A 27,330-nucleotide genomic window follows, 5' to 3' on the forward strand; every position below is an offset into this window, starting at 1 on the left:
GACCCCTTCATCCCAGGAATGAGCCCAGTGAATCTTCTCGGAATCCATAGGAATCCCGACAGTGCAGAAGGAGGCCATTCGGCCCATTGAGTCTGCACCGACCCTCTGACAGCACTCTCCCTCGGCCCACTCCCCCAGCCTATCCAGCAACCTCACCTCACCGGCGCATCTTTGGACTGTGCGAGGAAACCGGAACCCCCGGAGGAAACCCACGCAGGCACGGGGAGGACGTGCAGACTCCGCACAGGCCGGAATCGAACCTGCCACCGTGAGGCAGCAGTGATAACTACTGTACCACCGTGCGGCCCAATATCAAGTCTCCACTGTAAGCCTGACCGTTCTTATGACTGTCAAGGCTGAATAAAACGCAAGACAACCTTATTACGTTGACCTGGCGGCAGGGTAGCACAGTGGCTAGCACTGTGGCCTCACAGCGTCAGAGACCCACGTCCTTGGGTCACTGTCTTTGTGGAGTTTGTACGTCCTCTTCGTGTCTGCATGGGCTTCCTCCAGGCAGTAGATAAATGGTACGTTAGCCTTCATTGCGAGAGGTTTCGAGTATAGAAGCAGGGATGTGTTGCTGCAATTGTACAGGGCCTTGGTGAGGCCTCACCTGGAGTAGTGTGGGCAGTTTCGGTCTCCGTCTCTGAGGAAAGTTGTTCTTGCTCTCGAGGGAGTGCAGCGAAGGCTGCGAGTCTTGAGCGAGGGAAGGAGCATTTAAGACTGCCTCGAGGAGGAATGTCTCCACTTCGAATCCTGGGTCATCCAGGATAATTGAGGCTACAATAAACTGCAGGGTAAAAGAAAGGGGTAGGGGGAGCCACCCACAGTTAAAGGGTTCAAACAATTTTCGTGAACCTCTTCAGTTGCCAAATCTGACAACTGCACGCTGACATACATCCAATTGGAGTAGGCCGTCGAACCTACTCCGCCATTCAAGAAGATCATTGGCTGATCTGGGGCGGGATTCGTCCCATCCAATTGGAGTAGGCAGTCTCACCTGGAGGGGCTAGGCCCGCGCCAGAGCGGTTTCCGCTCTACCGGATGGCGGGAAAGGTCTTCAAAGAACAAAGAACAAAGAAATGTACAGCACAGGAACAGGCCCTTCGGCCCTCCAAGCCCGCGCCGAACATGCTGCCCGACTCAACTACAATCTTCTCCACTTCCGGGGTCCGTATCCCGCTATTCCCATCCTATTCATATATTTGTCAAGATGCCCCTTAAATGTCACTATCGTCCCTACTTCCACCACCTCCTCCGGCAGCGAGTTCCAGGCACCCACTACCCTCTGTGTAAAAAACTCGCCTCGTACATCTACTCTAAACCTTGCCCCTCGCACCTTAAACCTATGCCCCCTAGTAATTGACCCCTCTACCCTGGGGAAAAGCCTCTGACTATCCACTCTGTCTATGCCCCTCATAATTTTGTATACCTCTATCAGGTCGCCCCTCAACCTCCTTCGTTCCAGTGAGAACAAACCGAGTTTATTCAATCGCTCCTCATAGCTAATGCCCTCCATACCAGGCAACATTCTGGTAAATCTCTTCTGCCCCTCTCTAAAGCCTCCACATCCTTCTGGTAGTGTGGCGACCAGAATTGAACACTATACTCCAAGTGTGGCCTAACTAAGGTTCGAAACAGCTGCAACATGACTTGCCAATTCTTATACTCAATGCCCCGGCCAATGAAGGCAAGCATGCCGTATGCCTTCTTGACTACCTTCTCCACCTGTGTTGCCCCTTTCAATGACCTGTGGACCTGTACTCCTAGATCTCTTTGACTTTCAATACTCTTGAGGGTTCTACCATTCACTGTATATTCCCTACCTGCATTAGACCTTCCAAAATGCATTACCTCACATTTGTCCAGATTAAACTCCATCTGCCATCTCTCCGCCCAAGTCTCCAGACAATCTAAATCCTTCTGTACCCTCAGACAGTCCTCATCGCTATCTGCAATTCCACCAACCTTTGTGTCGTCTGCAAACTTACTAATCAGACCAGTTACATTTTCCTCCAAATCATTTATATATACTACAAAGAGCAAAGGTCCCAGCACTGATCCCTGTGGAACACCACTGGTCACAGCCCTCCAATTAGAAAAGCATCCCTCCATTGCTACCCTCTGCCTTCTATGGCCTAGCCAGTTCTGTATCCACCTTGCCAGTTCACCCCTGATCCCGTGTGACTTCACCTTTTGTACTAGTCTACCATGAGGGACCTTGTCAAAGGCCTTACTGAAGTCCATATAGACAACATCTACTGCCCTACCTGCATCAATCATCATTGTGACCTCCTCGAAAAACTCAATCGAGTTAGTGAGACACGACCTCCCCTTCACAAAACCGTGCTGCCTCTCACTAATACGTCCATTTGCTTCCAAATAGGAGTAGATCCTGTCTCTAAGAATTCTCTCCAGTAATTTCCCTACCACTGAAGTAAGGCTCACCGGCCTGTAGTTCCCGGGATTATCCTTGCTACCCTTCTTAAACCCTTCCTTTCGCCAGCCAGGGCTGAAAGGGCTTCCCCTGGCGACGCGGATCGGCGCATGCGCGGGAGCGTCAGCGGCTGCTGACGTCATCCGCACACATGTGCAGGGGAGGGGATCTCTTCTGCCTCCGCCACAGTGAAGGCCGTGGCGAAGGCGGAAGAAAAGGAGTGCCCCCACGGCACAGGCCCGCCCGCGGATCGGTGGGCCCCGATCGTGGGCCAGGCCACCGTGGGGGCACCCCCCGGGGCCAGATCGCCCCCAGGACCCCGCCCGCGCCGCCTTGTCCCGCCGTTCAAAAGGTGGTTTGATTCACGCCGGCGGGACAGGCATTCCAGCAGCGGGACTTCGGCCCATCGCGGGCCGGAGAATCGCCAGGGGTGGGCCCGCCGACCGGCGCGGGGCGATTCCCGCCCCCGACGAATCTCTGGCGGCGGAGACTTCGTGACACGGCGGGGGCGGGATTCACGCCTGCCCCCGGCGATTCTCCGACCCGGCGGGGGGGGGTCGGAGAATCCCGCCCAAGATTGCAACCGTAACCCTAAATTGCGGCCTGCCCCCAGTGACCTTTCACCTCCTTGCTAATCAAGAATCGACCCACTTCTGCCTTCAAAGATTCTGCTGCCTTGCTCCGACAGAATAAAGATGTCCTCATCTCTATCTTAAACGAGCAGCCTCTTATTTTTTAAACGGTGACCGCCCCTAAGAGGAAACATCCTCGCCACATCGCCCACGCCACAGCTGACCACAATCTCTTGACGAGCCAATAGCTCTCTACAGAGCAGCTTCGAAACAGAGCAGGGGACTCATGGAGGGGGCGTCGCCATTTCCCCAGAGCCGAGTTCTCACCCTCGAACGTTACGTCAGGGCGGTTAGTAAGAGGGGAGCGAAGAATACACAGACGCTCTCAAGGAAGTTTTGGAATCCACCATCGACACTTGGGTCAGTCCCTTCCAGTGGGGAATACATTCGCACAATGGCAGGAATTAGCACTGCTGCCTCACAGGGGTCGATCCCGGCCCTGGGTCACTGTCCGAGTGGAGTTTGCACATTCTGCTCGTGGGACAGAGAGGGAGGGTGAGAGAGACAGAGAGGGAGGGAGGGTGAGAGAGAAAGGCAGAGAGAGAGGGGGAGGGAGTGAGAGAGACAGAGAGGGAGGGAGAGAGAGACAGAGAGGGAGGGAGAGAGAGACAGAGAGGGAGGGAGGGTGAGAGAGAAAGGCAGAGAGAGAGGGGGAGGGAGAGAGAGAGACAGAGAGGGAGGGTGAGAGAGACAGAGAGGGAGGGAGGGTGAGAGAGAAAGGCAGAGAGAGAGGGGGAGGGAGAGAGAGAGACAGAGAGGGATGGAGAGAGAGACAGAGAGGGAGGGAGAGAGAGACAGAGGGAGGGAGAGAGAGAGACAGAGGGAGGGAGAGAGAGGCAGAGAGGGAGGGAGGATGAGAGAGACAGGAAGGGAGGGGGAGACAAAGACAGACAGGGAGGGAGGGAGAGACAGGGAGGGAGGGAGAGACCGAGAGAGACAGGGAGGGAGGGCGAGAGAGACAGAGTGGGAGGGAGGGCAAGAGAGACAGAGAGAAAGGGAGGGAGAGAAAGACAGAGAGGGGAGGAGAGAAAGACAGAGAGGGAGGGAGGGCGAGAGAGAAAGGCAGAGAGGGAGGGCGAGAGAGACAGAGAGGGAGGGAGAGAGACAGAGAGGGAGGGAGAGAGAGAGACAGAGAGGGAGGGAGGGAGAGACAGAGTGGAAGGAGAAAGAGACAGAGAGGGAGGGAGAGAGAGACAGAGAGAGAGGCAGAGGGAGGGAGAGAGAGACAGAGAGGGAGGGAGAGAGAGACAGAGAGGGAGGGCGAGAGAGACAGAGAAATGGACTCTACACGGTTAGTGTCCCGGGGTGGGGCTTGAACCCGGGTCCTCGACACCGTGAGGCAGCAGTGCTAACCACTGTGCTGCCCCTTTCCTTGGGTCTATTTTCCTCTTTATTCCCTCTGCCTCAATTCGCCACCCTCCTCCCCCACTCTCTGATTGGGGGACCTGGGAAATGAGGACAGCCCAGCCCACAGACATCCCGTGTCCACAGCCAATCCTGGAGCCGTGTGACTGTGCACACAGCCAGGCTGGGGACAGTGTCACTGTGGTGAATGTATCATATCAATAATCCACCATTGTATCTGTGCTATGCTGTTGCCCTTGTGGGCTCCTCCTATGGGCCATTGTATGGCATTATCCAGAAGGGAGCATGTTGGGGCCTGTATGGGCTCTGCCCCGGCTCCTCCCCTTGAAGGGAGGTATAAAGAGCAGTCGGCCTGTAGGCGGCTCTCACTAGCAGATCAGTCGCAGGCAGGCACTGTTCTAGTTGATTAAAGCCACAGTTTACTTCTACTCCCGTCTCGAGTGAATTGATGGTTGCATCCGTCACGAGGGATCCTGTCACAGGTAGAGGCCAGTCAAATCCGGCTCGCATTGCTTCACAGCGGCGGGCACACTGACTGTCCTGTTGATGCCATCCCTGTCGGTGCCATTCAGGAGACAACCCTTCCTCGTTGCAACTCCCAGATGTTTGCCAGAAGCACTCTCCCTTAATCTCTCCCTCCTTTTCCCGGATTAAACAAAATGGGGTTTCCCACCAAACCATTCACCCAGCAGAAGAGGCCAAGCGGAAACCTTTCAAACCTTTTCCTTTTTTTAAATAAATTTAAGAGTACCCAATGATTCTTTTTCCCAATTAAGGGGCAATGTAGCGCGGCCAATCCCCCTCCCCTGCACATCTTTGGGTTGTGGGGGGTGAGACCCACGCAGACACGGGGGAGAATGGGCAAACTCCACACGGACAGTGACCCAGAGCCGGGATTCGAACCCGGGTCCAAGGCGCTGTCAGGCAGCAGTGCTAGCCACTGCGCCCCCCTCCTGCCCTTCAAACCTTTTTCAACAAGCTGATGTTGAATAAACAGACAAACGATGGGCGGAATTTTCCGACCCCCCCCCCCCCGCCGGGTCGGAGACTCGGTGCTGCGCGAATTGCTCCACGCCGCCCCGATGCCGGGACGCGATACTCCGCGCCACCGGGGCCAGCGTGGTCGGCGCAGCGCCGGTCGGGATATGCGCCGACTCTCTGGCACGGGCTGGCCGAGCAGCCGTCAACAGAAAGGCGAGTCCCGCCAGCGTCGTTCTAACATCGAATTTACAGTGCAGAAGGAGGTCATTCGGCCCATCGAGTCTGTACTGGCTCTTGGAAAGAGCACCCTACCCAAGGTCAACACCGCCACCCTATCCCCATAACCCAGTAACCCCACCCAACACTAAGGGCAATTTTGGACACTAAGGGCAATTTATCATGGCCAAGCCACCTAACCTGCACATCTTTGGACTGTGGGAGGAAACCGGAGCACCCGGAGGAAACCCACGCACACACGGGGAGGATGTGCAGACTCCGCACAGACAGTGACCCAAGCCGGATTCGAACCTGGGACCCTGGAGCTGTGAAGCAATTGTGCTAACCACAATGCTACCGTGCTGCCCGATGGGGCTGCGGAACCTCGGCGTTGAAGGGTCTGGGGGCGGCCTGAGGGGAAGGGCGGGGTGGCCTGTAATGGCCGGCCCGCGATCGGGGCCTACCCGATCGGCGGGCCGGCCTCTCTGCCCCTCAGCCTCCTTTCCTCCGCGCCGGCTCCTGTAGCCCTGTGCCATTTGGCGTCGGGGCCACCCAGGGGCCAACTGCACATGTGCGGACCCCACGGCGCTGGGTTCACGCAGGGTTCGGCAGCTGGAGCATCATGGGTGCCATGCTACCCCACTGCGGCCCGGAGAATCGCGTCTCGGAACGGGCGCCGAAGTAAAACACTCCAGTTTCTACGCAGGCATTTAGCCGCCCGGTGGGAGAATCCCGCCCCCTGTGCTTGTCACACTCGGGGTGGTGGGGGGGGGGGGGGGGGTTATTGTGCTTTATAAACCGGCCAATCAAATTAGTGCAAGGTAACTCAAGATGTGTGCGTGTTGTCGCAGTCCCCCTCCTCGAGGATCCCCACACTTCACAGAAAATGATGGCATTTGGTACGTCCGACTCTCGCCTGCGTTCAAAGCAGCAGACAATCGCTTGAAGGGAAATTACGAAACGCAGGACTGCTTATGCGGTACGTGACACAAGTCATGGAACTATCATCTGTGTGGGAGGCGGTGATAAGAAACGGAATCCAGTTTTAATCCACCAAAGATACGTTGTGTTTGAACAGCAGCAGGAGGATTATATTCAGTTCATTGTCAGAGTGACCTCAAGTATGAAATGAAAGTGCACATTTAATTGGAATGTACTAACTGAAGGCTAGCTTAACCATTAACGGCCATTCTTGTTTCTGCTCGGTTACCCATGTCAGACTCTATTACTAAAAAATAGGCGACAGGGGTCAGTGTCGTTTGAAATTATCAAACAACTCATCAAATAGTGACACTCCTGAAATAAACTGGGCTGACCTTAATTACACCTGGGCTGACCTTAATTACACCTATTAAAACAATCAAAAAATAACGTCAAGTCGCCCTAGTCCCAGATGGCCATAGGCTGCTGTCCCCTTTTGAGGGGAAAAGGGGGAGGGTCGGGGGAAGAGAGACAGCTGGCAGCTGACTGGGGGTGATTTAACCTTTAACCTGAGGGTCACCACACCTCAGGCGAGGGGCAACGTTCAGAAGACCGGGCCTTCATGAATGACCTCAGCCGGGACTGAAATTGAACCCCCAGCTGCTGGCCTCCCTCTGCATCACCAACCAGCCGTCCAGCTAAACCGACTGATCTAAACCGGCTCAAACCTCAATATGTGGACGTTAAAAGAAGGAGCCGGGGGGGGGGGGTATCTGGTCCCGGGGGGGTGCCCCCACGGTGGCCTGACCCGCGATCGGGGCCCACCGAACCACGGGCGGGCCTGTGCCGTGAGGGCACTCTTTCCCTCCGCGCCGGCCTGCCCCGCCAGGTAGGGGAGAATCCCGCCCTATATCCGTGAACAGCTATCCAGAGAAGGTTCACTCGGTTGATCCCGGGTAGGGAGGGATTTTATGAGGAGAGGTTGAGTAGGCCGGGCCTGTTCCCAATGGAGTTTAGAAGACTGAGAGGCGACCTTATTGAGACATAGAGGATTCTGGGAGAGATTGACAGGGTCGATGCTGAGAGGTTGTTTCCCCTTGTGGGAGAGTCTAGGACCAGGGGGCACAATCTCAGAGTAAGGGGTCGTCCATTTGAGACAGAGATGAGGAATTTCTTCTCTCAGAGGGGAGTGGAATTCTTTACCGCAGAGAGCTGCAGAGGCGGGGTCGCTATGGTCAAGGCCGAGACAAACAGCTGTGTTGATAAAATATCACCATCTTCCCCCTCCTCCCCCAGGAAGCAGAGGTTATCTTACAGTAATCAACATAAACTGCTATTTATAACAGAACCTAATACTGGATTGTCCCCATTCTTAGCAGATCTAATATCTCATCAGACTCACAGGCCTAACTTCATCTCTAGTGCAAATGGAATATTTCAGTGCATGAAAGGCGCTGTTTAAAAAGGCAGCAGCCTCCAAACTACATATAGTGTCTTCTCCGATTCCTTATTGGAGATCTGACTCTATATTCTCCTGTTTAATTTGCCAATTTCACCCATTCGGAGAACCAGTCTGGCAGATTGAAGTGGAGAGAGAGAGTGGGCACGGGTGAGAGCGTGAATGGGGGTTAGAGAGAGAGAGCGCTTGAACATGAGAGATCATGCACGTGAGAGCACGTGAGAGAGAGAGCGCGTTTACGTGAGAGAGAGCATGCACGGGAGAGAATGTGAGAGAGGGAGAGCGTGCACCTAAGAGGGAGAGCGTGCACGTGAAAGAGAGTGCGTGCATGCGAGAGCATGCAGGTGAGAGCACAAGAGAGAGAGAGAGAGAGCACGTGCATCTAAGAGAGAGTACGCACGTGAGAGAGCGCACACATGTGAGAGAGCGCACACACGTGAGAGCGCACACACATGAGAGCGAGAGTGTGCATGCGAGAGAGAGCGCGCACGTGAGAGAGCATGCACATGAGAACACATGAGAGAGAGCATGTGCACCTGAGTGGGAGAGCACGTGTACCTGAGAGTGAAAGCACGCACGTGAGAGAGAGCATGCATGTGGGAGAGAGTGTACACATGAGAGCATACATGTGGGAGAGCGTACACACACACACACACACACGAGAGAGCGAACACACATGAGAGAGCGCACAGACGAGAGAGCGCACAGACGAGAGAGCGCACAGACGAGAGAGCGCACAGACGAGAGAGCGCACAGACGAGAGAGCGCACAGACGAGAGAGCGCACAGACGAGAGAGCGCACACACGAGAGAGCGCACACACGAGAGAGCGCGCACACGAGAGAGCGCGCACACGAGAGAGCGCGCACACGAGAGAGCGCGCACACACGAGAGCGCGCGCACACACGAGAGCGCGCGCACACACGAGAGCGCGCGCACACACGAGAGCGCGCGCACACACGAGAGCGCGCGCACACGAGACAGCGCGCACACGAGACAGCGCGCACACGAGACAGCGCGCACACGAGACAGCGCGCACACGAGACAGCGCGCACACGAGAGAGCGCACACACACGAGAGAGCGCACACACACGAGAGAGCGCACACACACGAGAGAGCGCGCACACGAGAGAGCGCACACACGTGAGAGCGCACACACGTGAGAGCGCACACACGTGAGAGTGAGAGTGCATGTGAGAGAGCGTGCATGCGAGAAAGGGAACGTGCACGAGAGAGAGAGCGCACACACGAGAGAGCGCACACACGAGAGAGCGCACACACGAGACAGCGCGCACACGAGACAGCGCGCACACGAGAGAGCGCACACACACGAGAGAGCGCACACACACGAGAGAGCGCACACACACGAGAGAGCGCACACACACGAGAGAGCGCACACACACGAGAGAGCGCACACACGAGAGAGCGCACACACGAGAGAGCGCACACACGAGAGAGCGCACACACGAGAGAGCGCACACACGAGAGAGCACACACACGAGAGAGCACACACACGTGAGGGCACACACACGAGAGAGCGCACACACGAGAGAGCGCACACACGAGAGAGCGCACACACGAGAGAGCGCACACACGCGAGGGCGCACACACGTGAGAGCGCACACACGTGAGAGTGAGAGTGCATGTGAGAGAGCGCGCGCACGTGAGAGAGAGCGTGCATGCGAGAAAGGGAGCGCGCACGCGAGAGAGTGCACACGCGAGATTCCGAGTTCTCATTCTGTGACCCGAAAAGGCGCCGGAATGTGGCGACTCGGGAATTTTCACAGTAACTTCATTGCGGTGTTAATGGAAGCCTACTTGAGACACTAATAAGGATTATTATTATTAGAGAGACAGCGAGAGAGAGAGCTGAACAGCAAGAGAGAGACAGAACGACAGCGATTGCGACAGAGCGCGAGATAAGGAGATAGAGAGCGAGATACCGGGCATGGATTTAAAATGATGGGTAAATATGGCCGGTGGGGGCGGGTGGGAAGTTTTGCTACCAGAGGGTGGTTCGAATCTGGAGCTGAGTTGCTGGGAGGGACGTGGAAACAGGTATGATCGAGGTACTGGGCAAGGGAACTGGATTGTTCCCCGGAACGCGAGAGAATGTGTAAGGTTACAGGGATAAGGCAGGGGAGAGGGTTGCACAGGGCGATTATTCAGCGAACCGATTCAACGGGCTGAATGGATCTGCACTGGAAAGGTTGTGTGTGACTGACAAATTGCTGCTCACAGTCACGTTGGCGCGGCTGGAGTGAGAGAGGGAGAGGCCCAGGGCGATTGCTGCTCACAGTCACGTTGGCGAGGCTGGAGTGAGAGATGGAGAGGCCCAGGGCGATTGCTGCCCACAGTCACGTTGGCGAGGCTGGAGAGAGAGAGGGTGAGGCCCAGGGCGATTGCTGCTCACAGTCACGTTGGCGAGGGTGGACTGAGAGGGGGAGAGGCCCAGGGCGATTGCTGCCCACAGTCACGTTGGCGTGGCTGGACGGAGAGGGAGAGGCCCATGGCGATTGCTGCTCACAGTCACGTTGGCGTGGCTGGAGTGAGAGAGGGTGAGGCCCAGGGCGATTGCTGCTCACAGTCACGTTGGCGACGGTGGACTGAGAGGGGGAGAGGCCCAGGGCGATTGCTGCCCACAGTCACGTTGGCGAGGCTGGACGGAGAGGGAGAGGCCCAGGGTGATTGCTGCCCACAGTCACGTTGGCGAGGCTGGACGGAGAGGGAGAGGCCCAGGGCAATTGCTGCCCACAGTCACGTTGGCGAGGGTGGACTGAGAGGGGGAGAGGCCCAGGGCGATTGCTGCCCACAGTCACGTTGGCGAGGCTGGAGTGAGAGAGGGAGAGGCCCAGGGCGATTGCTGCCCACAGTCACGTTGGCGAGGCTGGAGTGAGAGAGGGAGAGGCCCAGGGCGATTCCTGCTCACAGTCATGTTGGCGAGGCTGGAGTGAGAGAGGGAGAGGCCCAGGGCGATTGCTGCCCACAGTCACGTTGGCGAGACTGGTTTGAGAGAGGGAGAGGCCCAGGGCGATTGCTGCTCACAGTCACGTTGGCGAGGCTGGACGGAGAGGGAGAGGCCCAGGGCGATTGCTGCCCACAGTCACGTTGGCGAGGCTGGACGGAGAGAGGGAGAGGCCCAGGGCGATTGCTGCCCACAGTCACGTTGGCGAGGCTGGAGTGAGAGAGGAAGAGGCCCAGGGCGATTGCTGCTCACAGTCACGTTGGCGAGGCTGGAGGCTGGAGGGAGAGGCCCAGGGCGATTGCTGCTCACAGTCACGTTGGCGAGGCTGGAGTGAGAGAGGGAGAGGCCCAGGGCGATTGCTGTTCACAGTCACGTTGGCGAGGCTGGACGGAGAGGGAGAGGCCCAGGGCGATTGCTGCCCACAGTCACGTTGGCAAGGCTGGAGTGAGAGAGGGAGAGGCCCAGGGCGATTGCTGCCCACAGTCACGTTGGCGAGGCTGGAGTGAGAGAGGGAGAGGCCCAGGGCGATTGCTGCCCACAGTCACGTTGGCGTGGCTGGAGTGAGAGAGGGAGAGGCCCAGGGCGATTGCTGCCCACAGTCACGTTGGCGAGGCTGGACGGAGAGGGTGAGGCCCCGGGCGATTGCTGCCCACAGTCACGTTGGCGAGGCTGGAGTGAGAGAGCGAGAGGCCCAGGGCGATTGCTGCCCACAGTCACGTTGGCGAGGCTGGAGTGAGAGAGGGAGAGGCCCAGGGCGATTGCTGCCCACAGTCACGTTGGCGAGGCTGGACGGAGAGGGAGATGCCCAGGGCGATTGCTGCCCACAGTCACGTTGGCGAGGCTGGACGGAGAGGGAGAGGCCCAGGGCGATTGCTGCCCACAGTCACGTTGGCGAGGCTGGACGGAGAGGGAGAGGCCCAGGGCGTTTGCTGCTCACAGTCACGTTGGCGAGGCTGGAGTGAGAGAGGGAGAGGCCCAGGGCGATTGCTGCTCACAATCACGTTGGCGAGGCTGGAGTGAGAGAGGGAGAGGCCCAGGGCGATTGCTGCTCACAGTCACGTTGGCGTGGCTGGAGTGAGAGAGGGAGAGGCCCAGGGCGATTGCTGCCCACGGTCACGTTGGCGTGGCTGGAGTGAGAGAGGGAGAGGCCCAGGGCGATTGCTGCTCACAGTCACGTTGGCGAGGCTGGACGGAGAGAGGGAGAGGCCCAGGGCGACAGCTGCCCACAGTCACGTTGGCAAGGCTGGACGGAGAGAGCGAGAGGCCCAGGGCGATTGCTGCTCACAGTCACGTTGGCGAGGCTGGAGTGAGAGAGGGAGAGGCCCAGGGCGATTGCTGTTCACAGTCACGTTGGCGAGGCTGGACGGAGAGGGAGAGGCCCAGGGCGATTGCTGCCCACAGTCACGTTGGCAAGGCTGGAGTGAGAGAGGGAGAGGCCCAGGGCGATTGCTGCCCACAGTCACGTTGGCGAGGCTGGAGTGAGAGAGGGAGAGGCCCAGGGCGATTGCTGCCCACAGTCACGTTGGCGTGGCTGGAGTGAGAGAGGGAGAGGCCCAGGGCGATTGCTGCCCACAGTCACGTTGGCGAGGCTGGACGGAGAGGGTGAGGCCCCGGGCGATTGCTGCCCACAGTCACGTTGGCGAGGCTGGAGTGAGAGAGCGAGAGGCCCAGGGCGATTGCTGCCCACAGTCACGTTGGCGAGGCTGGAGTGAGAGAGGGAGAGGCCCAGGGCGATTGCTGCCCACAGTCACGTTGGCGAGGCTGGACGGAGAGGGAGATGCCCAGGGCGATTGCTGCCCACAGTCACGTTGGCGAGGCTGGACGGAGAGGGAGAGGCCCAGGGCGATTGCTGCCCACAGTCACGTTGGCGAGGCTGGACGGAGAGGGAGAGGCCCAGGGCGTTTGCTGCTCACAGTCACGTTGGCGAGGCTGGAGTGAGAGAGGGAGAGGCCCAGGGCGATTGCTGCTCACAATCACGTTGGCGAGGCTGGAGTGAGAGAGGGAGAGGCCCAGGGCGATTGCTGCTCACAGTCACGTTGGCGTGGCTGGAGTGAGAGAGGGAGAGGCCCAGGGCGATTGCTGCCCACGGTCACGTTGGCGTGGCTGGAGTGAGAGAGGGAGAGGCCCAGGGCGATTGCTGCTCACAGTCACGTTGGCGAGGCTGGACGGAGAGAGGGAGAGGCCCAGGGCGACAGCTGCCCACAGTCACGTTGGCAAGGCTGGACGGAGAGAGCGAGAGGCCCAGGGCGATTGCTGCCCACAGTCACGTTGGCGAGGCTGGAGTGAGAGAGGGAGAGGCCCAGGGCGATTGCTGCTCACAGTCACGTTGGCGAGGCTGGACGGAGAGGGAGATGCCCAGGGCGATTGCTGCTCACAGTCACGTTGGCGAGGCTGGAGTGAGAGAGGGAGAGGCCCAGGGCGATTGCTGCTCACAGTCACGTTGTCGTGGCTGGAGGGAGAGAGGGAGAGGCCCAGGGCGATTGCTGCTCACAGTCACGTTGGCGAGGGTGGAGTGAGAGAGGGAGAGGCCCAGGGCGATTGCTGCCCACAGTCACGTTGGCGAGGCTGGAGTGAGAGAGGGAGAGGCCCAGGGCGATTGCTGCCCACAGTCACGTTGGCGTGGCTGGAGGGAGAGAGGGAGAGGCCCAGGGCGATTGCTGCTCACAGTCACGTTGGCGAGGGTGGAGTGAGAGAGGGAGAGGCCCAGGGCGATTGCTGCCCACAGTCACGTTGGCGAGGCTGGAGTGAGAGAGGGTGAGGCCCAGGGCGATTGCTGCCCACAGTCACGTTGGCGAGGGTGGAGTGAGAGAGGGAGAGGCCCAGGGCGATTGCTGCTCACAGTCACGTTGGCGAGGCTGGAGTGAGAGAGGGTGAGGCCCAGGGCGATTGCTGCCCACAGTCACGTTGGCGAGACTGGACGGAGAGGGAGAGGCCCAGGGCGATTGCTGCTCACAGTCACGTTGGCGAGACTGGACGGAGAGGGAGAGGCCCAGGGCGATTGCTGCTCACAGTCACGTTGGCGAGGCTGGAGTGAGAGAGGGAGAGGCCCAGGGCGATTGCTGCTCACAGTCACGTTGGCGAGGCTGGACGGAGAGGGAGAGGCCCAGGGCGATTGCTGCCCACAGTCACGTTGGCGAGACTGGAGTGAGAGAGGGAGAGGCCCAGGGCGATTGCTGCCCACAGTCACGTTGGCGAGGCTGGAGTGAGAGAGGGAGAGGCCCAGGGCGATTGCTGCTCACAGTCACGTTGGCGAGGTCGGACGGAGAGAGGGAGAGGCTCAGGGCGATTGCTGCTCAGTCACGTTGGCGAGGCTGGAGTGAGAGGGAGAGGCCCAGGGCGATTGCTGCTCACAGTCACGTTGGCGTTGCTGGGGTGAGAGAGGGTGAGGCCCAGGGCGATTGCTGCTCAGTCACGTTGGCGAGGGTGGAGTGAGAGAGGGAGAGGCCCAGGGCGATTGCTGCCCACAGTCACGTTGGCGAGGCTGGACGGAGAGGGAGAGGCCCAGGGCGATTGCTGCCCACAGTCACGTTGGCGAGGCTCGACGGAGAGGGAGAGGCCCAGGGCGATTGCTGCTCACAGTCACGTTGGCGAGGCTGGACGGAGAGGGAGAGGCCCAGGGCGATTGCTGCCCACAGTCACGTTGGCGAGGCTGGAGTGAGAGAGGGAGAGGCCCAGGGCGATTGCTGCCCACAGTCACGTTGGCGAGGCTGGACGGAGAGGGAGAGGCCCTGGGCGATTGCTGCCCACAGTCACGTTGGCGAGACTGGACGGAGAGGGAGAGGCCCAGGGCGATTGCTGCTCACAGTCACGTTGGCGAGGCTGGAGTGAGAGAGGGAGAGGCCCAGGGCGATTGCTGCTCACAGTCACGTTGGCGAGGCTGGACGGAGAGGGAGAGGCCCAGGGCGATTGCTGCCCACAGTCACGTTGGCGAGACTGGAGTGAGAGAGGGAGAGGCCCAGGGCGATTGCTGCCCACAGTCACGTTGGCGAGGCTGGAGTGAGAGAGGGAGAGGCCCAGGGCGATTGCTGCTCACAGTCACGTTGGCGAGGTCGGACGGAGAGAGGGAGAGGCTCAGGGCGATTGCTGCTCAGTCACGTTGGCGAGGCTGGAGTGAGAGGGAGAGGCCCAGGGCGATTGCTGCTCACAGTCACGTTGGCGTTGCTGGGGTGAGAGAGGGTGAGGCCCAGGGCGATTGCTGCTCAGTCACGTTGGCGAGGGTGGAGTGAGAGAGGGAGAGGCCCAGGGCGATTGCTGCCCACAGTCACGTTGGCGAGGCTGGACGGAGAGGGAGAGGCCCAGGGCGATTGCTGCCCACAGTCACGTTGGCGAGGCTCGACGGAGAGGGAGAGGCCCAGGGCGATTGCTGCTCACAGTCACGTTGGCGAGGCTGGACGGAGAGGGAGAGGCCCAGGGCGATTGCTGCCCACAGTCACGTTGGCGAGGCTGGAGTGAGAGAGGGAGAGGCCCAGGGCGATTGCTGCCGACAGTCACGTTGGCGAGGCTGGACGGAGAGGGAGAGAGGCCCAGGGCGATTGCTGCTCACAGTCACGTTGGCGAGGCTGGAGTGAGAGAGGGAGAGGCCCAGGGCGATTGCTGCCCACAGTCACGTTGGCGAGGCTGGACGGAGAGGGAGAGGCCCTGGGCGATTGCTGCCCACAGTCACGTTGGCGAGGCTGGACGGAGAGGGAGAGGCCCAGGGCGATTGCTGCCCACAGTCACGTTGGCGAGGCTGGGGCGAGAGGGAGAGGCCCAGGGCGATTGCTGCTCACAGTCACGTTGGTGATGCTGGACGGAGAGGGAGAGGCCGAGGGCGATTGCTGCCCACAGTCACGTTGGCGAGGGTGGAGTGAGAGAGGGAGAGGCCCAGGGCGATTGCTGCCCACAGTCACGTTGGCGAGGCTGGACGGAGAGGGAGAGGCCCAGGGCGATTGCTGCCCACAGTCACGTTGGCGAGGCTGGACGGAGAGAGGGAGAGGCCCAGGGCGATTGCTGCCCATAGTCACGTTGGCGTGGCTGGAGGGAGAGAGGGAGAGGCTCAGGGCGATTGCTGCTCACAGTCACGTTGGCGAGGGTGGAGTGAGAGAGGGAGAGGCCCAGGGCGATTGCTGCCCACAGTCACGTTGGCGAGGGTGGAGCGAGAGAGGGAGAGGCCCAGGGCGATTGCTGCTCACAGTCACGTTGGCGAGGCGGGAGTGAGAGAGGGTGAGGCCCAGGGCGATTGCTGCTCACAGTCACATTGGCAAGGGTGGACGGAGAGGGAGAGGCCCAGGGCGATTGCTGCTCACAGTCACGTTGGCGAGGCTGGACGGAGAGAGGGAGAGGCCCAGGGCGATTGCTGCTCACAGTCACGTTGGCGAGGCTGGACGGAGAGAGGGAGAGGCCCAGGGCGATTGCTGCCCACAGTCACGTTGGCGTGGCTGGACGGAGAGAGGGAGAGGCCCAGGGCGATTGCTGCCCACAGTCACGTTGGCGAGGCTGGAGTGAGAGAGCGAGAGGCCCAGGGCGATTGCTGCCCACAGTCACGTTGGCGAGGCTGGAGTGAGAGAGGGAGAGGCCCAGGGCGATTGCTGCCCACAGTCACGTTGGCGAGGCTGGAGTGAGAGAGGGAGAGGCCCAGGGCGATTGCTGCCCACAGTCACGTTGGCGAGGGTGGAGTGAGAGAGAGAGAGGCCCAGGGCGATTGCTGCCCACAGTCACGTTGGCGAGGGTGGAGTGAGAGAGCGAGAGGCCCAGGGCGATTGCTGCCCACAGTCACGTTGGCGAGGCTGGAGGGAGAGAGGGAGAGGCCCAGGGCGATTGCTGCTCAAAGTCACGTTGGCGAGGCTGGACGGAGAGGGAGAGGCCCAGGGCGATTGCTGCCCACAGTCACGTTGGCGAGGGTGGAGTGAGAGAGCGAGAGGCCCAGGGCGATTGCTGCCCACAGTCACGTTGGCGAGGCTGGAGTGAGAGAGGGAGAGGCCCAGGGCGATTGCTGCCCACAGTCACGTTGGCGAGGCTGGACGGAGAGGGAGAGAGGCCCAGGGCGATTGCTGCTCACAGTCACGTTGGCGAGGCTGGAGTGAGAGAGGGAGAGGCCCAGGGCGATTGCTGCCCACAGTCACGTTGGCGAGGCTGGACTGAGAGGGAGAGGCCCTGGGCGATTGCTGCCCACAGTCACGTTGGCGAGGCTGGACGGAGAGGGAGAGGCCCAGGGCGATTGCTGCCCACAGTCACGTTGGCGAGGCTGGACGGAGAGGGAGAGGCCCAGGACGATTGCTGCCCACAGTCACGTTGGCGAGGCTGGAGTGAGAGAGGGAGAGGCCCAGGGCGATTGCTGCCCACAGTCACGTTGGCGAGACTGGACGGAGAGGGAGAGGCCCAGGGCGATTGCTGCTCACAGTCACGTTGGCGAGACTGGACGGAGAGGGAGAGGCCCAGGGCGATTGCTGCTCACAGTCACGTTGGCGAGGCTGGAGTGAGAGAGGGAGAGGCCCAGGGCGATTGCTGCTCACAGTCACGTTGGCGAGGCTGGACGGAGAGGGAGAGGCCCAGGGCGATTGCTGCCCACAGTCACGTTGGCGAGACTGGAGTGAGAGAGGGAGAGTCCCAGGGCGATTGCTGCCCACAGTCACGTTGGCGAGGCTGGAGTGAGAGAGGGAGAGGCCCAGGGCGATTGCTGCTCACAGTCACGTTGGCGAGGTCGGACGGAGAGAGGGAGAGGCTCAGGGCGATTGCTGCTCAGTCACGTTGGCGAGGCTGGAGTGAGAGGGAGAGGCCCAGGGCGATTGCTGCTCACAGTCACGTTGGCGTTGCTGGGGTGAGAGAGGGTGAGGCCCAGGGCGATTGCTGCTCAGTCACGTTGGCGAGGGTGGAGTGAGAGAGGGAGAGGCCCAGGGCGATTGCTGCCCACAGTCACGTTGGCGAGGCTGGACGGAGAGGGAGAGGCCCAGGGCGATTGCTGCCCACAGTCAAGTTGGCGAGGCTCGACGGAGAGGGAGAGGCCCAGGGCGATTGCTGCTCACAGTCACGTTGGCGAGGCTGGACGGAGAGGGAGAGGCCCAGGGCGATTGCTGCCCACAGTCACGTTGGCGAGGGTGGAGTGAGAGAGGGAGAGGCCCAGGGCGATTGCTGCCCACAGTCATGTTGGCGAGGCTGGACGGAGAGGGAGAGGCCAAGGGCGATTGCTGCCCACAGTCAAGTTGGCGAGGCTGGAGGCAGAGAGGGAGAGGCCCAGGGCGATTGCTGCTCACAGTCACGTTGGCGAGGCTGGAGTGAGAGAGGGTGAGGCCAAGGGCGATTGCTGCCCACAGTCACGTTGGCGACGGTGGAGTGAGAGAGGGAGAGGCCCAGGGCGATTGCTGCCCACAGTCACGTTGGCGAGGCTGGACGGAGAGAGGGAGAGGCCCAGGGCGATTGCTGCTCACAGTCACGTTCGCGAGGCTGGACGGAGAGAGGGAGAGGCCCAGGGCCATTGCTGCTCACAGTCACGTTGGCGAGGCTGGAGTGAGAGAGGGAGAGGCCCAGGGCGATTGCTGCCCACAGTCACGTTGGCGAGGCTGGACGGAGAGGGAGAGAGGCCCAGGGCGATTGCTGCTCACAGTCACGTTGGCGAGGCTGGACGGAGAGGGAGAGAGGCCCAGGGCGATTGCTGCTCACAGTCACGTTGGCGAGGCTGGAGTGAGAGAGGGAGAGGCCCAGGGCGATTGCTGCCCACAGTCACGTTGGCGAGGCTGGACGGAGAGGGAGAGAGGCCCAGGGCGATTGCTGCTCACAGTCACGTTGGCGAGGCTGGAGTGAGAGAGGGAGAGGCCCAGGGCCATTGCTGCCCACAGTCACGTTGGCGAGGCTGGACGGAGAGGGAGAGGCCCTGGGCGATTGCTGCCCACAGTCACGTTGGCGAGGCTGGACGGAGAGGGAGAGGCCCAGGGCGATTGCTGCCCACAGTCACGTTGGCGAGGCTGGACGGAGAGGGAGAGGCCCAGGACGATTGCTGCCCACAGTCACGTTGGCGAGGCTGGAGTGAGAGAGGGAGAGGCCCAGGGCGATTGCTGCCCACAGTCACGTTGGCGAGGGTGGAGTGAGAGAGGGAGAGGCCCAGGGCGATTGCTGCTCACAGTCACGTTGGCGAGGCTGGACGGAGAGGGAGAGAGGCCCAGGGCGATTGCTGCTCACAATCACGTTGGCGAGGCTGGAGTGAGAGAGGGAGAGGCCCAGGGCGATTGCTGCTCACAGTCACGTTGGCGAGGCTGGAGTGAGAGAGGGAGAGGCCCAGGGCGATTGCTGCCCACAGTCACGTGGGCGTGGCTGGAGGGAGAGAGGGAGAGGCCCAGGGCGATTGCTGCCCACAGTCACGTTGGCGAGGCTGGGGCGAGAGGGAGAGGCCCAGGGCGATTGCTGCTCACAGTCACGTTGGTGATGCTGGACGGAGAGGGAGAGGCCCAGGGCGATTGCTGCCCACAGTCACGTTGGCGAGGGTGGAGTGAGAGAGGGAGAGGCCCAGGGCGATTGCTGCCCACAGTCACGTTGGCGAGGCTGGACGGAGAGGGAGAGGCCCAGGGCGATTGCTGCCCACAGTCACGTTGGCGAGGCTGGACGGAGAGAGGGAGAGGCCCAGGGCGATTGCTGCCCACAGTCACGTTGGCGTGGCTGGAGGGAGAGAGGGAGAGGCCCAGGGCGATTGCTGCTCACAGTCACGTTGGCGAGGGTGGAGTGAGAGAGGGAGAGGCCCAGGGCGATTGCTGCCCACAGTCACGTTGGCGAGGGTGGAGCGAGAGAGGGAGAGGCCCAGGGCGATTGCTGCTCACAGTCACGTTGGCGAGGCTGGAGTGAGAGAGGGTGAGGACCAGGGCGATTGCTGCTCACAGTCACATTGGCAAGGGTGGACGGAGAGGGAGAGGCCCAGGGCGATTGCTGCTCACAGTCACGTTGGCGAGGCTGGACGGAGAGAGGGAGAGGCCCAGGGCGATTGCTGCTCACAGTCACGTTGGCGAGGCTGGACGGAGAGAGGGAGAGGCCCAGGGCGATTGCTGCCCACAGTCACGTTGGCGTGGCTGGATGGAGAGAGGGAGAGGCCCAGGGCGATTGCTGCCCACAGTCACGTTGGCGAGGCTGGAGTGAGAGAGCGAGAGGCCCAGGGCGATTGCTGCCCACAGTCACGTTGGCGAGGCTGGAGTGAGAGAGGGAGAGGCCCAGGGCGATTGCTGCCCACAGTCACGTTGGCGAGGCTGGAGTGAGAGAGGGAGAGGCCCATGGCGATTGCTGCCCACAGTCACGTTGGCGAGGGTGGAGTGAGAGAGAGAGAGGCCCAGGGCGATTGCTGCCCACAGTCACGTTGGCGAGGGTGGAGTGAGAGAGCGAGAGGCCCAGGGCGATTGCTGCCCACAGTCACGTTGGCGAGGCTGGAGGGAGAGAGGGAGAGGCCCAGGGCGATTGCTGCTCAAAATCACGTTGGCGAGGCTGGACGGAGAGGGAGAGGCCCAGGGCGATTGCTGCCCACAGTCACGTTGGCGAGGGTGGAGTGAGAGAGCGAGAGGCCCAGGGCGATTGCTGCCCACAGTCACGTTGGCGAGGCTGGAGTGAGAGAGGGAGAGGCCCAGGGCGATTGCTGCCCACAGTCACGTTGGCGAGGGTGGAGTGAGAGAGAGAGAGGCCCAGGGCGATTGCTGCCCACAGTCACGTTGGCGAGGGTGGAGTGAGAGAGCGAGAGGCCCAGGGCGATTGCTGCCCACAGTCACGTTGGCGAGGCTGGACGGAGAGGGAGAGGCCCAGGGCGATTGCAGCTCACAGTCACGTTGGCGAGGCTGGAGTGAGAGAGGGAGAGGCCCAGGGCGATTGCTGCCCACAGTCACGTTGGCGAGGCTGGACGGTGAGAGAGGGAGAGGCCCAGGGCGATTGCTGCTCACAGTCACGTTGGCGAGGCTGGACGGAGAGGGAGAGGCCCAGGGCGATTGCTGCTCACAGTCACGTTGGCGAGGCTGGACGGAGAGGGAGAGGCCCAGGGCGATTGCTGCTCACAGTCACGTTGGCGAGGCTGGACGGAGAGGGAGAGGCCCAGGGAGATTGCTGCTCACAGTCACGTTGGCAAGGGTGGACGGAGAGGGAGAGGCCCAGGGCGATTGCTGCTCACAGTCACGTTGGCGAGGCTGGAGTGAGAGAGGGAGATGCCCAGGGCGATTGCTGCCCACAGTCACGTTGGCGAGGGTGGAGTGAGAGAGCGAGAGGCCCAGGGCGATTGCTGCCCACAGTCACGTTGGCGAGGCTGGAGTGAGAGAGGGAGAGGCCCAGGGCGATTGCTGCCCACAGTCACGTTGGCGAGGCTGGAGTGAGAGAGGGAGAGGCCCAGGGCAATTGCTGCCCACAGTCACGTTGGCGAGGCTGGACGGAGAGAGGGAGAGGCCCAGGGCGATTGCTGCCCACAGTCACGTTGGCGAGGCTGGAGTGAGAGAGGGAGAGGCCCAGGGCGATTGCTGCCCACAGTCACGTTGGCGAGGGTGGAGTGAGAGAGAGAGAGGCCCAGGGCGATTGCTGCCCACAGTCACGTTGGCGAGGGTGGAGTGAGAGAGCGAGAGGCCCAGGGCGATTGCTGCCCACAGTCACGTTGGCGAGGCTGGACGGAGAGGGAGAGGCCCAGGGCGATTGCAGCTCACAGTCACGTTGGCGAGGCTGGAGTGAGAGAGGGAGAGGCCCAGGGCGATTGCTGCCCACAGTCACGTTGGCGAGGCTGGACGGTGAGAGAGGGAGAGGCCCAGGGCGATTGCTGCTCACAGTCACGTTGGCGAGGCTGGACGGAGAGGGAGAGGCCCAGGGCGATTGCTGCTCACAGTCACGTTGGCGAGGCTGGACGGAGAGGGAGAGGCCCAGGGCGATTGCTGCTCACAGTCACGTTGGCGAGGCTGGACGGAGAGGGAGAGGCCCAGGGAGATTGCTGCTCACAGTCACGTTGGCAAGGGTGGACGGAGAGGGAGAGGCCCAGGGCGATTGCTGCTCACAGTCACGTTGGCGAGGCTGGAGTGAGAGAGGGAGATGCCCAGGGCGATTGCTGCCCACAGTCACGTTGGCGAGGGTGGAGTGAGAGAGCGAGAGGCCCAGGGCGATTGCTGCCCACAGTCACGTTGGCGAGGCTGGAGTGAGAGAGGGAGAGGCCCAGGGCGATTGCTGCCCACAGTCACGTTGGCGAGGCTGGAGTGAGAGAGGGAGAGGCCCAGGGCAATTGCTGCCCACAGTCACGTTGGCGAGGCTGGACGGAGAGAGGGAGAGGCCCAGGGCGATTGCTGCCCACAGTCACGTTGGCGAGGCTGGACGGAGAGAGGGAGAGGCCCAGGGCGATTGCTGCCCACAGTCACGTTGGCGTGGCTGGAGGGAGAGAGGGAGAGGCCCAGGGCGATTGCTGCTCACAGTCACGTTGGCGAGGGTGGAGTGAGAGAGGGAGAGGCCCAGGGCGATTGCTGCCCACAGTCACGTTGGCGAGGGTGGAGCGAGAGAGGGAGAGGCCCAGGGCGATTGCTGCTCACAGTCACGTTGGCGAGGCTGGAGTGAGAGAGGGTGAGGACCAGGGCGATTGCTGCTCACAGTCACATTGGCAAGGGTGGACGGAGAGGGAGAGGCCCAGGGCGATTGCTGCTCACAGTCACGTTGGCGAGGCTGGACGGAGAGAGGGAGAGGCCCAGGGCGATTGCTGCTCACAGTCACGTTGGCGAGGCTGGACGGAGAGAGGGAGAGGCCCAGGGCGATTGCTGCCCACAGTCACGTTGGCGTGGCTGGATGGAGAGAGGGAGAGGCCCAGGGCGATTGCTGCCCACAGTCACGTTGGCGAGGCTGGAGTGAGAGAGCGAGAGGCCCAGGGCGATTGCTGCCCACAGTCACGTTGGCGAGGCTGGAGTGAGAGAGGGAGAGGCCCAGGGCGATTGCTGCCCACAGTCACGTTGGCGAGGCTGGAGTGAGAGAGGGAGAGGCCCATGGCGATTGCTGCCCACAGTCACGTTGGCGAGGGTGGAGTGAGAGAGAGAGAGGCCCAGGGCGATTGCTGCCCACAGTCACGTTGGCGAGGGTGGAGTGAGAGAGCGAGAGGCCCAGGGCGATTGCTGCCCACAGTCACGTTGGCGAGGCTGGAGGGAGAGAGGGAGAGGCCCAGGGCGATTGCTGCTCAAAATCACGTTGGCGAGGCTGGACGGAGAGGGAGAGGCCCAGGGCGATTGCTGCCCACAGTCACGTTGGCGAGGGTGGAGTGAGAGAGCGAGAGGCCCAGGGCGATTGCTGCCCACAGTCACGTTGGCGAGGCTGGAGTGAGAGAGGGAGAGGCCCAGGGCGATTGCTGCCCACAGTCACGTTGGCGAGGGTGGAGTGAGAGAGAGAGAGGCCCAGGGCGATTGCTGCCCACAGTCACGTTGGCGAGGGTGGAGTGAGAGAGCGAGAGGCCCAGGGCGATTGCTGCCCACAGTCACGTTGGCGAGGCTGGACGGAGAGGGAGAGGCCCAGGGCGATTGCAGCTCACAGTCACGTTGGCGAGGCTGGAGTGAGAGAGGGAGAGGCCCAGGGCGATTGCTGCCCACAGTCACGTTGGCGAGGCTGGACGGTGAGAGAGGGAGAGGCCCAGGGCGATTGCTGCTCACAGTCACGTTGGCGAGGCTGGACGGAGAGGGAGAGGCCCAGGGCGATTGCTGCTCACAGTCACGTTGGCGAGGCTGGACGGAGAGGGAGAGGCCCAGGGCGATTGCTGCTCACAGTCACGTTGGCGAGGCTGGACGGAGAGGGAGAGGCCCAGGGAGATTGCTGCTCACAGTCACGTTGGCAAGGGTGGACGGAGAGGGAGAGGCCCAGGGCGATTGCTGCTCACAGTCACGTTGGCGAGGCTGGAGTGAGAGAGGGAGATGCCCAGGGCGATTGCTGCCCACAGTCACGTTGGCGAGGGTGGAGTGAGAGAGCGAGAGGCCCAGGGCGATTGCTGCCCACAGTCACGTTGGCGAGGCTGGAGTGAGAGAGGGAGAGGCCCAGGGCGATTGCTGCCCACAGTCACGTTGGCGAGGCTGGAGTGAGAGAGGGAGAGGCCCAGGGCAATTGCTGCCCACAGTCACGTTGGCGAGGCTGGACGGAGAGAGGGAGAGGCCCAGGGCGATTGCTGCCCACAGTCACGTTGGCGAGGCTGGAGTGAGAGAGGGAGAGGCCCAGGGCGATTGCTGCCCACAGTCACGTTGGCGAGGCTGGAGTGAGAGAGGGAGAGGCCCAGGGCGATTGCTGCCCACAGTCACGTTGGCGAGGCTGGACGGAGAGAGGGAGAGGCCCAGGGCGATTGCTGCTCACAGTCACGTTGGCGAGGCTGGAGTGAGAGAGGGAGAGGCCCAGGGCGATTGCTGCCCACAGTCACGTTGGCGAGGCTGGAGTGAGAGAGCGAGAGGCCCAGGGCGATTGCTGCCCACAGTCACGTTGGCAAGGCTGGACGGAGAGAGGGAGAGGCATAGGGCGATTGCTGCCCACAGTCACGTTGGCGAGGCTGGACGGAGAGGGAGAGGCCCAGGGCGTTTGCTGCCCACAGTCACGTTGGCGTGGCTGGAGTGAGAGAGGGAGAGGCCCAGGGCGATTGCTGCTCACAGTCACGTTGGCGAGGCTGGACGGAGAGAGGGAGAGGCCCAGGGCGATTGCTGCTCACAGTCACGTTGGCGAGGCTGGAGTGAGAGAGCGAGAGGCCCAGGGCGATTGCTGCCCACAGTCACGTTGGCGTGGTTGGAGTGAGAGAGGGAGAGGCCCAGGGCGATTGCTGCTCACAGTCACGTTGGCGAGGCTGGACGGAGAGAGGGAGAGGCCCAGGGCGATTGCTGCTCACAGTCACGTTGGCGAGGCTGGACGGAGAGAGGGAGAGGCCCAGGGCGATTGCTGCCCACAGTCACGTTGGCGAGGCTGGAGTGTGAGAGGGAGAGGCCCAGGGCGATTGCTGCTCACAGTCACGTTGGCGAGGCTGGAGTGAGAGAGCGAGAGGCCCAGGGCGATTGCTGCCCACAGTCACGTTGGCGAGGCTGGAGTGAGAGAGGGAGAGGCCCAGGGCGATTGCTGCCCACAGTCACGTTGGCGAGGCTGGAGTGAGAGAGGGAGAGGCCCAGGGCGATTGCTGCTCACAGTCACGTTGGCGAGGCTGGACGGAGAGGGAGAGGCCCAGGGCGATTGCTGCTCACAGTCACGTTGGCGTGGCTGGAGTGAGAGAGGGAGAGGCCCAGGGCGATTGCTGCTCACAGTCACGTTGGCGAGGGTGGAGTGAGAGAGAGAGAGGCCCAGGGCGATTGCTGCCCACAGTCACGTTGGCGAGGGTGGAGTGAGAGAGCGAGAGGCCCAGGGCGATTGCTGCCCACAGTCACGTTGGCGAGGCTGGAGGGAGAGAGGGAGAGGCCCAGGGCGATTGCTGCTCAAAATCACGTTGGCGAGGCTGGACGGAGAGGGAGAGGCCCAGGGCGATTGCTGCCCACAGTCACGTTGGCGAGGGTGGAGTGAGAGAGCGAGAGGCCCAGGGCGATTGCTGCCCACAGTCACGTTGGCGAGGCTGGAGTGAGAGAGGGAGAGGCCCAGGGCGATTGCTGCCCACAGTCACGTTGGCGAGGGTGGAGTGAGAGAGAGAGAGGCCCAGGGCGATTGCTGCCCACAGTCACGTTGGCGAGGGTGGAGTGAGAGAGCGAGAGGCCCAGGGCGATTGCTGCCCACAGTCACGTTGGCGAGGCTGGACGGAGAGGGAGAGGCCCAGGGCGATTGCAGCTCACAGTCACGTTGGCGAGGCTGGAGTGAGAGAGGGAGAGGCCCAGGGCGATTGCTGCCCACAGTCACGTTGGCGAGGCTGGACGGTGAGAGAGGGAGAGGCCCAGGGCGATTGCTGCTCACAGTCACGTTGGCGAGGCTGGACGGAGAGGGAGAGGCCCAGGGCGATTGCTGCTCACAGTCACGTTGGCGAGGCTGGACGGAGAGGGAGAGGCCCAGGGCGATTGCTGCTCACAGTCACGTTGGCGAGGCTGGACGGAGAGGGAGAGGCCCAGGGAGATTGCTGCTCACAGTCACGTTGGCAAGGGTGGACGGAGAGGGAGAGGCCCAGGGCGATTGCTGCTCACAGTCACGTTGGCGAGGCTGGAGTGAGAGAGGGAGATGCCCAGGGCGATTGCTGCCCACAGTCACGTTGGCGAGGGTGGAGTGAGAGAGCGAGAGGCCCAGGGCGATTGCTGCCCACAGTCACGTTGGCGAGGCTGGAGTGAGAGAGGGAGAGGCCCAGGGCGATTGCTGCCCACAGTCACGTTGGCGAGGCTGGAGTGAGAGAGGGAGAGGCCCAGGGCAATTGCTGCCCACAGTCACGTTGGCGAGGCTGGACGGAGAGAGGGAGAGGCCCAGGGCGATTGCTGCCCACAGTCACGTTGGCGAGGCTGGAGTGAGAGAGGGAGAGGCCCAGGGCGATTGCTGCCCACAGTCACGTTGGCGAGGCTGGAGTGAGAGAGGGAGAGGCCCAGGGCGATTGCTGCCCACAGTCACGTTGGCGAGGCTGGACGGAGAGAGGGAGAGGCCCAGGGCGATTGCTGCTCACAGTCACGTTGGCGAGGCTGGAGTGAGAGAGGGAGAGGCCCAGGGCGATTGCTGCCCACAGTCACGTTGGCGAGGCTGGAGTGAGAGAGCGAGAGGCCCAGGGCGATTGCTGCCCACAGTCACGTTGGCAAGGCTGGACGGAGAGAGGGAGAGGCATAGGGCGATTGCTGCCCACAGTCACGTTGGCGAGGCTGGACGGAGAGGGAGAGGCCCAGGGCGATTGCTGCCCACAGTCACGTTGGCGTGGCTGGAGTGAGAGAGGGAGAGGCCCAGGGCGATTGCTGCTCACAGTCACGTTGGCGAGGCTGGACGGAGAGAGGGAGAGGCCCAGGGCGATTGCTGCTCACAGTCACGTTGGCGAGGCTGGAGTGAGAGAGCGAGAGGCCCAGGGCGATTGCTGCCCACAGTCACGTTGGCGTGGTTGGAGTGAGAGAGGGAGAGGCCCAGGGCGATTGCTGCTCACAGTCACGTTGGCGAGGCTGGACGGAGAGAGGGAGAGGCCCAGGGCGATTGCTGCTCACAGTCACGTTGGCGAGGCTGGACGGAGAGAGGGAGAGGCCCAGGGCGATTGCTGCCCACAGTCACGTTGGCGAGGCTGGAGTGTGAGAGGGAGAGGCCCAGGGCGATTGCTGCTCACAGTCACGTTGGCGAGGCTGGAGTGAGAGAGCGAGAGGCCCAGGGCGATTGCTGCCCACAGTCACGTTGGCGAGGCTGGAGTGAGAGAGGGAGAGGCCCAGGGCGATTGCTGCCCACAGTCACGTTGGCGAGGCTGGAGTGAGAGAGGGAGAGGCCCAGGGCGATTGCTGCTCACAGTCACGTTGGCGAGGCTGGAC

At 61.7% G+C, this 27,330-nt stretch overlaps 1 protein-coding gene across 1 annotated transcript in view; it reads right to left on the reverse strand.

Annotated features, from left to right (window-relative positions):
• The window catches only part of LOC140397056 (hexokinase-2-like), a 104,454-nt gene that overhangs the window by 62,584 nt on the left and 14,540 nt on the right, over positions 1-27,330 (reverse strand). The gene's annotated exons all lie outside the window — the stretch shown is intronic.

Source organism: Scyliorhinus torazame, chromosome 20 (genome assembly GCF_047496885.1).
Source record: "Scyliorhinus torazame isolate Kashiwa2021f chromosome 20, sScyTor2.1, whole genome shotgun sequence".
NCBI classification, from domain to species: Eukaryota; Metazoa; Chordata; class Chondrichthyes; order Carcharhiniformes; family Scyliorhinidae; genus Scyliorhinus; species Scyliorhinus torazame.